We start from the raw sequence: 13,709 nt of genomic DNA on the forward strand, positions 1-13,709 counted from the left end.
TTGAATTCCGATGCTCGGTCTTGGATCCTCTTTGGGTTGTGGGGTTTTCAGATGCCCTGGAGACAATGCGTTGAAATCCAGCGCTGGCATGACGAAGTCGATCCAGTGGGTATTGCGTGGAAATTTCTACTGCACGACAGGTGCTGCGTCGATTCCTCTTCGGAAGTCAGGCTGCATAATTCTGGCTCGGCTGTGCATCGATCCAGTGGCCCTTGTGTCGAATTTCCGGTCGCTGCGCTTGCGATTTCTGGTTCAGCGTGCAGTGAATTTTTCACTGCAATGCAGGCTGTGTGTCGATTTTCGCATCACAGGGAGTTCTTCTTGCAGAGATGAAGTCTTTTTGGTCCTGACACTTCAGGGAACAGAAGGCAAGCTCGATCCAAGCCCTTGGAGAGCACTTCTCAGAACAGTCAGAGAGCAGCAATGCAGCAGGGCAACAGCAAGGCAGCAGTCCTTCACAGAAAGCAGTCAGGTGAGTCCTTTGGGCAGCAAGACAGTTCTTCTTGACAGGTTGCAGGTTCTGGTTCAGGTTCTCTTCTCCAGGAAGTGTCTGTGACAAGAGTGTCTTGTCAAGAAGTGTATAAGTTGGTAGGGTCAGAGACCCTGCTTAAATACCCAAATGTGCCTTTGAAGTGTTGGATACTTCAAAGAGTGGCTTAGAAGTGCACAAGGTCCCATTTCAGTTCCATCCTGTCTGCCAGGGTCCCACTACGGGGTGTGGCAGTCCTTTGTGTCATGAAAGGCTACTGTCCTTTGACATGTAAGTGACAGGCTCTCCACCCTCCCAACCCAGGAAGACCTATTCAATATGCAGATGTATGCAAGTGTGACTGAGCATCCTGTGTTTGGGGTTGTCTGAGTGGATGCACAAGGGAGCTGTCAACTAAACCTAGCCAGACGTGGATTGGAAGGCACAGAAGGATTTAAGGGTAGAGAAATGCTAACCTTCTAAAAGTAGCATTTCTAAAAGAGTAATATAAAATCCAACTGCACCATTAAGCAGGATTTTGTATCACCATTCTGGCCATACTAAACATGACCTGGCTACTCCTTTCATATCAGGATCTACCACTCAAACAGTATATGAGGTTAGCCCTAATGCTATCCTATGAAAGGAGCAGGCCTCACAGCAGTGTAAAAATGAATTTAGGAGTTTTACACTACCACGACATATAGAACACACATGTTCATGTCCTGCCTTTTACCTACTTAGCACCCTGCCCCATTGGCTACCTAGGGCCTACCTTAGTGGTGACTTATATGAAGAAAAATGGGAGTTTAAGGCTTGACAAGTACTTTTAAATGCCAAGTCAAAGTGGCAGTGAAACTGCACACACAGGCACTGCAGAGGCAGGCCTGAGACATGGTTAGGGGGCTACTTCTGTGGGTGCACAACCAGTGCTGCAGCCCACTAGTAGTATTTAGTTTACAGGCCATGGGCACATGTAGTGGACTTGACTAGGGACGTACAAGTAAATTACATAAGCCAGTAGGGTATGAGCCAATGACACCATGTTTTAAGGGGAGAGCATATGTACTTTATCACTGATTAGCAGTGGTAAAGTGTGCAGAGCCCGAAAGCCACCAAAAATGAGGTCAGAAAAAGAGAAGGAGGAGAGCAAAATGTTTGGGGGTGACCCTGCAGAATGGCCATTTCCAACATATCTCCCTTCCAGCCTAAAGCCATGGTAGCCTAATCAACACTCTGATGGACTTTCCTGCTTCAGGCGATAGAACATGGACAATGGCCCACTACTGCAGGGGCACTTGCCAGTTTTACGCCTTTCAGACTCAGTGAGGCTCCTCTGTCTAGACTCTCTAGGGCCCCTTAACTGACCCATGGGGAACCCTTCTCACCTGAGGACCCCATCTGTGAAGCTCCTAACTTTGATTTGCTCACAGATGCATCCCAGTATGCAGACAGTACCACCATGGCCAACATAGTGATGTGGCCCGTTCCATTCCTTGTGTCTGACATCTGTCTCCAACCCAGGGAAAACTCCGTCCACAAGGACAGTACAAGAAAACAGGGCTGATTGCAGAGGCCCCCTAACTTTTTGCCCCCATTTTCACTTTTTGCTGGTGTTTTCCTGACTCTGATGGTGCCCTGGGTACTGCTAACCAGTCCCAGGGCCTGTGCTCTGTGTAAAATCAGTATGCAAATTAGGCTAATTATAATTGGCTAAGTCAACCTACCTATAAATCCCTAGTATATGGTAGGGCGTGTAGGCTTAGGGACCCCAGCATAGGTAGTGTACCCATAAATTCACTGCTGAGGTGCCCAGTATCATTTTAAGGGCAGGCCTGCCTTGCTGGCTGCTTTTAAATTAAAGTTACATGCAAATTTGACTTGTAATTAAAAGTAGTTCCAAAGCCTTAAACTACTTTATTTTTACTTATACGTCATCTCTAAGGTGTTCCCTATGTGCCCCTAGGGCTGGGCGCCATGTAACCATAAGCAGAGACCTTATAAAAGTACTTTTATTAGCCCTGGCAAGGTAAAACAGCCAAATTTGTTTTTCCTTCACTGTAGTGAATGGCCCCCATAGGCTAGAATGGCGAGACTTTATTTTAATTTTAAAAGTCCCCTTAAGTAACAGATACAACAAGTTTGGTATCAAATTAATTGTTATAATAAATCCCACAACTTGTTCAGGGAAGGAGTTTTAAACTTTTGCCAACTTCAGCCCTGCAGTGTTTTTGCTGCTTTGCTCTGATTGGCCAGCTGCTGGCAGCCTGGCCATGCTGCCTTGATGAGGTGTGAAGTGGCCTGGCTCAACACAAAGAGATGTGCCTGGGGGAGGAGATCTTCCCTTAGCAGATGGGGAAGCAGGAAGGGGGAGGGCTGCCAAACTGGTCTTCAAAGGCACAGAAGGACATTTGGAGCAACCCCGTAACACCCTCACATCCTGCAAACCCAGACAATTTGGTGCCCCCTTCATTAGATTAGGAGAGGGCCGGAGAGAGATGTGTTTAGGATTTTTAGCCACACCAATGGGTGGGCTCAGCCAGATGTAACCTCCAAAAATGACTTTCAGCCATGATGAATTTTTGAGGAATGTTGCTCCCTGGGATTGATTTTTGCCACATTTTCCAAGAAGTGGTCATCAAAGGAGGAAGGACCCTGCCCCTGATTGGAGAACCAGGACCCCCCTGTTTCTCACCCAGGAGCAAGGATAAAACTGGCAGACCTGCACCTACACCTCAGTTCCCTATCAGATCCCTATCAGATTCCAACAAGGAAGAATTCCAGAAGAAGTAGGACTGCCCTGCTGGACCCCTTGCCTGTACCTGGGCATTGCTCTCTGGAGAACTGACCCAGCTGCACACTAGGGCTTCACCACAAGAAGGACTTTGCCTGGCTTCAACTGGTGAAAGGAGGGACTCCCTGTTTGCTACATGTGAAAACTTGCTAGCCAGTGTCCCCTTCAGCAACTCCTGAAAAAACCAACCAGCTGATCATTGTCCAGTGGCCAAAAAGGCGATTGCACCAGGTGCATCCTGGGAGTTGTTCACACCCTCAAGGAGAATCTCAGAGCTTCTTGATCCTTGGGGTGAACTGTGGACCTCAAAAGAACCTTAAAACAGTATCTGGAAGGAGACCCAGAAGTTTAGAGAAGTTTGGAGAACTTTTGTAAAAAAGCTCCATATAGGGACTGACCCGCCGCAGCAACTCTAGCCAGCTTGCCTCAACCGCAACCCGGCCTAACTTGCAGGGTCGTACTGGTGAAGAATATCTCCAAAAAAGTGACTAAGTCCAAACATAGGAAGTTGATCGGGACCTCCCAGGCAGTGTATCCAAAGAGGGCTCCAAGAACGTCAGATCAAGATTCAGATTTTCCCCAGTCGAAGGATTTTCATCTTGAAAAAGCGACTAAGTTCCATTGTGGTCCGCCTTAAACTTTGACTTTGCCCCCGTCTAGGTGCGACCAGATGACCAGATTGGCGCTTTTTTTGCTATGCACTAGAAAGCAATAATTCTTTAAAAATTCATATCTCCGGTTACCCTTATCCAATTTTATTTGCTTTGGTGTCATTTTAAAGCTGAAAATATTTCCTATGTTTTAAATAGATTTTGGATTTTTAAACTGTTTCCTTTGCTTTATTTAATTACTGTCTTGTGATATTTGAATGCTTTATGCTCCTAAGTTAAGCCTTGTCACTCGTTGCCAAGCTACCAAGAGTTGAGGGGGGTAATTTACTGAGACCTAACTGGACCTAAGTGGAGGTTAGTGGCCTATTGCTAAGTGTAGGTAATTACCGGCCCTTCCCAATAACCCATTCTCCAACAGACAGTAACCAAAAGATGCCACTGACAGCTGTCAGTGTCAAGAGCCAGGCCCCAGCCCAACCACTGCTAAGTGGAGACCCTGAGTGGGGCCTTTGGATGAGCTTCTTCTCCAGCTGGGGGGCTGGTAGGGAGCTCCCAAGGGGCTCCTGATGCACCTCCGAATTGGGGGCAGTAGCCCCAGGGGTCTTGCACTCCTTCTCCATTCTACCTCCCACCAATTCAGGTGTGGTACCCTGACACTGGTCACTCAACCCAGGGTCTGTACCCTGAGGCTGTACAGGGGACAAGAATGAGTCATCCTTCATCTTGCCTTCACATCTGGGCTCACGTACCCTCCTCAGGGGAGTGGTACTGCCAGACAGCTGAACTGTCAGGGTGCCCTTAGGGGTCAACCCTCTCAGTTCTCCTGACACTATGGTTAGCTCATTTCCCAGAATGCAGCCAATGGGCAGCTGGGGATGAACTATAACCTGCCTCTGGGTCACCTTCCCACGCCACTCCAGGGACACCAGGGCTATGGGGCAGAAGAAATCCTCCCCAATGGCTGGACTCTACATTCACACCTGGCCGGTGTACTGGTAAGGTGAAACTAGTCTCTCCACCATCATGGTAAGACTAGACCTGTGCCTGCCGGAGCGGTGACTGGGACCCCATTCACTCTTACCTGGTGGAAGTGACGACTCCCACGCTCAGGGATCACCAGCTTACCCTCTGAGTCCACCTCCCAACTGAAGGAGATGAAGGCATGGTCTATGACCTGTCCCTTGGCACTACTTTCCCCTAAGGCCACATTGGCCACCCCTGTAGAGGTCCCACCAGTGGGTGACTTCTTTGGACAGACAGAGTCCCCTTTCCTGTGCCCTAGCTGGTAAGACTCAAAGCAGTGGGCTTGGGAATGGGATGCTTTGGAACACCGCCCACCAGAACCACCACCCTGTTTCTAAGATGGGGCATGGGAACCCTTTCCTCCCCCCTTACCCTGGGACGTGTCTGGGTCATCTTTAACCTCCCCTTCACTCTGTTGGGGGAACCAGAACCACCCTTCTTGGGCTCACTCCCAGGTAACTTTTTGGACAATCTGGTGCTAGTCCAGAGGTCCGCCTCCTCAGCGAGCTTTCTAGGATCAGTCAGCTTACTGTTAACCAGGTGCTGGCACAACTCTGTAGAACAAAGACTGAGCATATGCTCTCTCCGAATAAAGTTAAATCACCCTGTGTAATCATCTACTTTGCTGCCCGCACCCATCCATTCAGTGCCTTACCAGAGAAATCAAAACAGTCTCTCCAAGTTTGTGTGGAGAATTTGGTGCTGTCCCTGAACATGTGACGGTATTTCTCAGAAGTCAGCCCAAACTTGGCAAGTAAAGCGGCTTTCATGGGTGCATATATGTTTTGATCCCGGGATCCAGTGTGAGAAGTGTGTCCCCCCCACAGCTGGTACATGCCACCACAAGGCCTCCCCCCATTGCTCTTCAGGAACCCCTTGAGCCCTTAGTTTCATAAGCAGCCAATCACTTATCAATGTCATCTCCCATCAAATAACTTGGCACCACATTCTTGGGTATACTAACCTTTCTTTCTCCAGCAGGTTCAGAAACTGGAGTACTGTACATCTTCCTCCTCTGAGTGTTCGGATTCCCCTTGAAGTTGTAATGCTGAAATGGGATGCAGAACAGTTATGTTATTTGCCTTTGAAGCACAAACATGAGAGCAGAAGATATAATTTCCATGTTCCCAATAACATTCGTGCATGCTAGTAAGGATACACATTCATATACAGTATAAATGTTGATCCTGGATTAGTAACAAATAAAACCAATAACATTCTGAAACAATGAAGTGCCTTATCTTCAAACAATTAATGACAGTATTACTATGCCTTCGTGTGTGTGGAATCCCCTTGTTTTTATGAGAATGTGTCTATGCAGCTTGAGCCATATTTGAACTCCGGGTGTTCAGTGTCTACGTTGTCCTGAGTTACTAGTTTGAGGTCAGAGGGCGACAATCAGTAAGCCTGTCAGTAACCTTTTCATAATATCTCCAGTGTTTAATAATCGCTTTGTCACCATATATATTATGTTGTCTCTGCTGAATCGGAGTCCTGTTCTGGAGTTTGTAAGTGTGTCATCATCTAGCCCCAGCCATCCGACAAAGGGTACTTGTGCAAACCAAGTGCATACTCCCGCTTCAGAGCCACCCCCTCGGCTCCCATCCAGATCATAAATGATTGTTTCCAAGCCAATACAGTGGGTGCCTCAGCAGTCTTCCATCTGCGAGTTATCAGCCGTTTGGCTGTTATAAATCCCAAGTCCAAAAACCTTGCGGTAGCCCTGTGCGGTGGGCTTCTGGGGAATAAACCCAACACGCAGGTCTCCCATGTGCGTGGTATTGTGCGTGTTGTGCATGCTGACAAACAAGCAAACACAGCCTCCCAGTAGTTGTGCAAGGAGGGGCAGGACCATAGCATATGCAGGATATCGGCATCTAATTGTTTGCAACGGGGGCAGGCTGCGTCACAGCAAAGGAAGTATCTGTTGATGCGAGCTGACGTAAGGTATGCCCTATGTATAATGTAGAATTGTATGAGTTGAAATCTGGAGTTACGGGGAATAGTGGTGCGGCTAGAGAGGGCAGGTTTCCACTGGGAGTCCGTGAAGGACGAGACCTATTCACTCTCCCAGGCAGTGCGCAGTGTGCCATGCTCCTGTACCAAGTGATCTCGAAGTGCTTCCGTGAACCACCTGATCAGATGTTTACCCCATCCCATTACCTGCATATATTGTATTAGTAAATGGGTTGGGGGGCAGTCGTTAGGTCTCCCCAGCTACTCGATAAGGATCGCAGAAGTGAGTTATACAGCAGAACTTGTCCCTCCGGGAGGCCCGTGTCCGCAACCAGAGTAGAGAACGCGATCAGCCTGCCATCACCATACAGATCACCCAGTGTGTGCAGGTCCGCGGCTCCATGGCGAGGGAAAACAGCAATGGAGACAGGGGGCAGCCCTGTCTCGTGCCCCTGCGCACCGCAACCGACTCCAAGATATTCCCACCCGTCTTGACCTGAACCTGGGGGTTAGTGTGTAGCAGCCTAACCATACTGAGGAAGTGAGGCCCCAGTCCGAACCGTGTCAGTACTTCAAAGAGTTATGGCCATTCCAATGAATAAAAGGCTTTTTCCAGGTCTAGGACCAGGCATCCCGCCAATGGCCAGTCATAACACGGAAGAGCCGTCTGATGTTATGGGAAGTATTGTGTTCAGGCACAAAACCATTCTGGTCAGTGTGTACAAGATCTGGCACAATGGGCGCCAACCGCGTCACAAGTATCCTGGCTAATATTTTATAGTCTGTATTGAGCAATGCTAGTGGTCGATAGGATCCAAGTTCCAGTGGGTCTTTGCCTGGTTTGGGGAGTGATATCAATAGTGCCTCATTTTGCAATGTCGACAGAGATTCTCCCTGCCGAGATTCCTCATATACGCGGAGGAGATGGGGCGCAAGGATAAAGGAAAAGGTCTTATAAAAATAGGCCGGAAGACCACCTGGACCAGGAGTTCTACCCGCGGATAGTTTGTGTATACTAGCCTATATTTCTGAGAGCTCTAAGGGTTCCTCCAATGTGGCCCGCTGGGCCCCTGTCAGGTGGGGGAGCGCGATTGATGAGAGGAAATCTGCACAGTTCTCCTGATTTTTCGGTGCAGCTGAACAATAGAGGGCCCTATAGTGCTGTGTGAATGCTAAGTTTATTTCTGAGGGTGTATGGAGCACGTTACCAGACATCGAGTGAATCTCCACTACTGGGCCATGGTCCCGTTCGCGCCTAGTCAGCCAGGCCAAGAGTTTGCCCGATTTGTCAGCTGAGGTATGGGTGCGCGCCGAGTGGGCGGCATAATTTAGGCAACGTAACCGCTTTATAAGAGATAGATGCTCAGCCCTAGCTGATGACAGTTGTGCTATTCCCATGGGTAATTTCCCGTTCAGGTCGCAGTAAGGTCCGCTCCACCGACGTGAGTTCGCTCTCTACTGAGTGTCGCAGACTCCACTGCGTTCCCATACAATGGCCTCTGATAAAGACTTTAAATGCATCCCATTCCACCAGACTGGAAGACGCCGTGCCCCTGTTGTGTGTAAAGTAGTCAGGAATTGCCCCATTTAATGACGTTTTAAACGCCGCGTCCTCTAGAAGCTCAGGTCTGAGCCTCCAGGTAGGTGGCGGTGGAGAGGTATCCCTGCTTAGCTGTACAAGCTGTGGATTGTGATCTGAGTGAGTGCGACCCAGATAATCAGTATCCAGTATCACAGAGTATAAATTTTGCATGCACATTATTCTATCAAGACACACATGGAGGGAATGTGGGGCAAAACAATATGAGTAGATTCTATCTGTGGCGTTGCGATGACGCCATATATCGAATAAGTGCCAATTTTTAGTCCAGGTGCTGAACGCACATGTGGCAGTCACAGTGGGTACCGTGGGCAGTGGGGGAAAGGAGCAGTCCAAGTCAAGGTCCAGTACACTGTTAAAGTCTCCTCCCAGTAGCCAGGGGTAGTCGCTCCACCCCGAGAGTCGATTGGATAAGGAGTGGAGAAAGGAGGTCTGATCTAGGTTTGGTGCATATATGGAACCCAATACCAGAGCCCGACCCGCCAGTTGCCCCCGCACTAGCGCATAGCTCCCCTGATAATCAATTATTTGATCCTCTGCTACAAAGGGGATGCCTAGCCTAATCCAAACCAGAGCGCCCCTAGCATAAGTGGAGTGACCTGTCGCATATAACTGAACTCTCCAATGCCGCTGTAAGCGAGATAGCTATGTGTACTGAGTGTCTTTTTAGGTAGGAATATGTTGAGTGTCATCGTTTTGGTGTATGTATGCCGTGCACATTCCATGTGAGAGCAGTGTAGGTACTCATGGTGGTTTTTGGTAGCAAGAGCATCTGACCAACTGCGAGGTCCGTGAAGGTTTGACCATGTGTGCGATAGTGGGGTTCCAACACTCCAACAGGCTAATAAGGTAAGGTCTCCATATCAACACTATCAAACAAAATACCATCATAGCAGAGGGACAACCGGTATCTGCCCAAACCAAATAACCCATAAGGTCAACAGAACAACTATACATAGTAAGTCTCCACTGATAGGAGCGTGGGGTAGGCCAAGTAACTTGAAGGTGAGCATGCAGTGGGTTACGTACCCCTGTATGTGTAAGTGATTGATTGTGGGGCCAATGGAAATTTTAGCCCGTGGACAGCATTAATATTAATGATGTTTGTGCACCCCGTTAGACAAGTGCCCTGTAATTTACCATTTGCACCTCCAGTTCATCAGCTCACCAGCGCAAGCAGGACATACATATGTTACTAAAGAAGCCTGGCACTGTAGAGCAGATGCCCGCGAGGTCGTCCGCCAGTCAGGATAAGTGCAGAGAGGGGTTAGAAGAGTTAATCTGCCGTTCGGGGGGTCACCTCTGGGCACATCGGCGAGCACATCCTGGAGGGGTGTTCCGGAGTAGCAAGACCTTCGCCGTTGGGCTGTGAAATTTCTGTTTCTGCTTCCGAAGCCGCTGAGGAAGTGTGAATGGCTGCTGCCGACTGCAACGCCTCACGGCGCTCCTGGATAATTTGCTCCAAATCAGGGACTTGTTTTGCCCTCTCCGGAATTGTGCCATGTGCTCTGCGGCCGCGCCTCGCATGGGTGCGCCTACTCCGTAGTGTTGGCAGATTCCCCTCCGGTTCTCGTCCTGTAATACAGCCCGTAGACTCCAGCCATTCCCACGCCGCTTCTGGCGTAGTGAAGAAGTGGGACTTGTTCTCAGTTATGCGTAGCTTGGCCGGGAATAAAAGAGAGTATTCAAGGTCCAGTGCCCGGAGCTTGCATTTGAAGGGTAGATAAGATGCACGGTCCCTCTGTACTGCCAGTGTATAGTCCAGAAACAGCATGACATGAGCGTTATCCACTCTTGGCGAAGGAGACGACCTGATTGACTGGAGGATAATATCCCTGTCTGCATAATGGAGCAAACAGAGTATGAAGGAGTGAGGGCTGCTCCCTGGTGGTCGTGGTCTAGCAGAAATCCTATGTGCACACTCCACTGAGAAGAAAACTGTCAGGGCCCCCTCCGGTACCAGTCCCCGGAGCCAGGCCTCAGAATAGGCGACTTCATCGCGACTCTCCTCACCCTCCCGTAGGCCAATGACCCGTATGTTGTTTCTTCAGGTGCGGCCTTCTGCATCCTCAACACGACGCTCCACTTCGCCTATGCAGGCCAGTGCATCTCCCATTGCAGCCTTCAGTAGAGATGTTGTAGGTGCTAATACGTCAATTCGCGTCTCAAGCGTACCCGTCTTTTCTGCTAACTTGCTGTGATCTGCATGTAGTAAGGCAAGATCACTGGCCACTTTGTCAATCTTGCCCTCCAGAGATGTGTGGGCCTGCTCCAGTGAGTCGCCTATGCATTCCACCACCGCCAGTACGGCATCTAATTTATGACTGTCTTGAGTTGGGGCCTCCTGCATGTTCTTAGCACCATTTCCGGAGCGGAGGCGGCCAGCCCCCGCCATAGCTGCAGCCTATAGGGGCATCAGTGATGTTATAGGTCGTTGCTTCACCCACTGGGCAACCCCCAGAAGACTTTGCTCAGAGAGACCCACCCGCGCACTAAATGGGCCCAGCGGAGTCAACAGCGCCAGTAGTTTCAGCTGTTTCCACAGCTATGTAGTAGATCAAGCTCGCTTAGATTTGTGTCTATCTCATTCCATCAGGTTGGTTAGAGTGACTCATCTTCCCCTCGTACAGTTTAGTTGGGGTGTGGTTCCATCGCTCTGGTCCATAGAACTGTGGTAGGCGGCTGGAAGATTAATGATGAGACTCCCTCTAGGTCTCTCAAGCCGGATGTAGCGTCATTGCAACAATAGGGACCTGGTTGGGACCGCTTGCATGAGCCTCAAGGATGCCACTGCGCAGCAGCACGAGCGGCCCAACCTCTGGAGTCCATGCCCTCTTTCCAGAAGCCCGGTCCTCAGGGCCAGCAAAGGGATCCCGCAGTCGCACACGTAGGGGGCCGCAGGATGCTGAGGTGCGCAGGAGGAGACCCACCACTCCCCCACGGCGTCCGCCGCGCTGCGGCAGGGCCCCAGTTCTGCGCTCTCCCCAGGTACTGGGCGCTCAGGCGCAATGGCCGCTGCAGCGATTCACTTGCCATGGGCTCCTCCCCAGCTCCAGTGCCTCTCCGATCACCGCCGCCGCCACGGGCCAAATGCGTCAGCAGCGCTCCTGTCCAGCGCAGGCCCACCTCTGCGTTTCCCTTGTGCAGGCTGCCGCTCGCATCCGCGTGCGCTCCAACTCGGCCCGGCACAGCGTTGCAGCACCACAATTGGGACTCCCGGTGGTCTGGGGAGGCTCAGTGCTGTGGAGTGCCCACTGTTTGGTAATCACTGGCCCCACATATATATTTCAGCATCGGATAAACCGGAGTTGGGACACAGAGCTCTATCGGCTCGCGTCCGCCATCTTGGCCGACTAGCCACGCCCCCTCAGCTTTTATGTGATAGTATGATGTTCCATGTCCAGTGTGGGTCAGTTAATCTGGAGACCCAATTATGTTGTCTTCCCTTGTCAATACTAGAGGAGATGCTCCAAAAGTGTCCAGGAGCTGTAGGAAGGTGTCTTCATCCATGGGGCTGGCGGGTTTGTGTCATCAACTGATTGTACATCACAGACAGGCTGATCTCCAAGAGATGTTGTTTGTCCCTCTGGAATGAAATAGAGATATGTTGCAAAGAGTCTGTGATTGGATATGATACAAGTGATTTGTGTTACATTCAGAATGTATTTCTCTTCATTTTCAAGTAAACAAGGATATGTGGAGTATGTGTTTCTACAAGTGAATATGCCCATGCTGTAGTATTGCTACCTTTCACATGCAATACAAATACATTAATCACACAACATCATTATTCACTGGTGGCCTATATCTTTTATGTTCACATAACAGAACTCAGTTAGGTAGCTTGTTGTGCTGCCCTGCCTACAAGAGAGAGGCAGCAATGAACCACATGTAACATTAAATGGTGCATTCCGGTTCTCTGCCTGAACTGATACAAAATGTGTTGCCTAGCACCACCAAAGTGACCCTTGCACCATGTAGCAAGTGTTTCTGCATTTGCTCTAGGCATCAGTTTTAGCCCCAGCACTAGCTAAGTCGTAATGCACCATACATTGTAATATTTCACACATTCCTACACTCTACGTTTCACCCAGCACAACACACAAAGCTGCTTTTCTGCACTGTCTTGCATTCCACATACAAAACAATACTACACTGGACAATTCAAATAACACACACCTGACACCCATACACATACCACACCCACATCACTATAAAACACACACCCACATTACCCACAACCGTTTACGAACACAAACAAGTGCCACAAGAGAGATAGAAAGACCACAGACAAGACCACAGCCACACACCACCATCACCTATACACCATCCACCCACCATACATCACACACCCCAACACATCACCCCACACACCCTCACCCACACCACTCACACTACACCCATGGCACCACAACAACACCCTAGGTTCTCAGAGAAGAAGCCAAGGGTCATGGTGGAGGAAATCATCTTGGTAGAGCCACAGCTATTCGGATCACAGGTGCAGCAGACCTCCATTGCTAGGATGATGGAGCTATGGTGGAGAATCGTGGAAAGGGTCAACGTCATAGGACAGCACCACAGAACAAGGGATGACATCAGAAAGAGGTGGAATGACCTACAGGGGAAGGTTCGTTCCGTGGCAGCAAGACACCATATAGCTGTACAGAGGTCTGGCGGTGGACCCCCACCTCCTCCCCCACTACTAACAACATGGGAGGAGCAAGTGTTGGCAATCATGCATTCTGAGGGCCTGGAAGGAGGCGCAGGAGGACTGGACTCTGGTAAGTCACATCTCTATAACTATCACTCCCCCCTACCTGCATGCTATCACATACCCCCACCCTTACCCTCACTCCCATGACTACACAACCTACCACACACCCCACCATCACAACCCACCCCACCTATTACCAAGCACTGCATGCATGCAACACCAGTGCATTGACCCCCATCACAGACCTGCATGGACACCCATCACTAAAGCATGCACAGTAGAGGGAAACAGCAAGCCAACAAAATAGCTACTCAAACAAGGCAATGCTGCCAGGGGAATAACAACCATAGAGGCCAACACACCCATGCACAAGATGTCACACGCAGAAACAATAACACTGCATTTACATCCCCATAGGTCCCCCAGTCAATGTCACTGGAGAGGAGGTGCCAACAACTTCTAATCCCCCCCCCAGAAGAGGCCCACAGTGATGACAGCAGGTCTGGACGCATGGATCTGGATGACCAACCTCGCCCATCAGA

The sequence above is a fragment of the Pleurodeles waltl genome, chromosome 5 (assembly GCF_031143425.1).
Source record: "Pleurodeles waltl isolate 20211129_DDA chromosome 5, aPleWal1.hap1.20221129, whole genome shotgun sequence".
Classification (NCBI taxonomy): Eukaryota; Metazoa; Chordata; class Amphibia; order Caudata; family Salamandridae; genus Pleurodeles; species Pleurodeles waltl.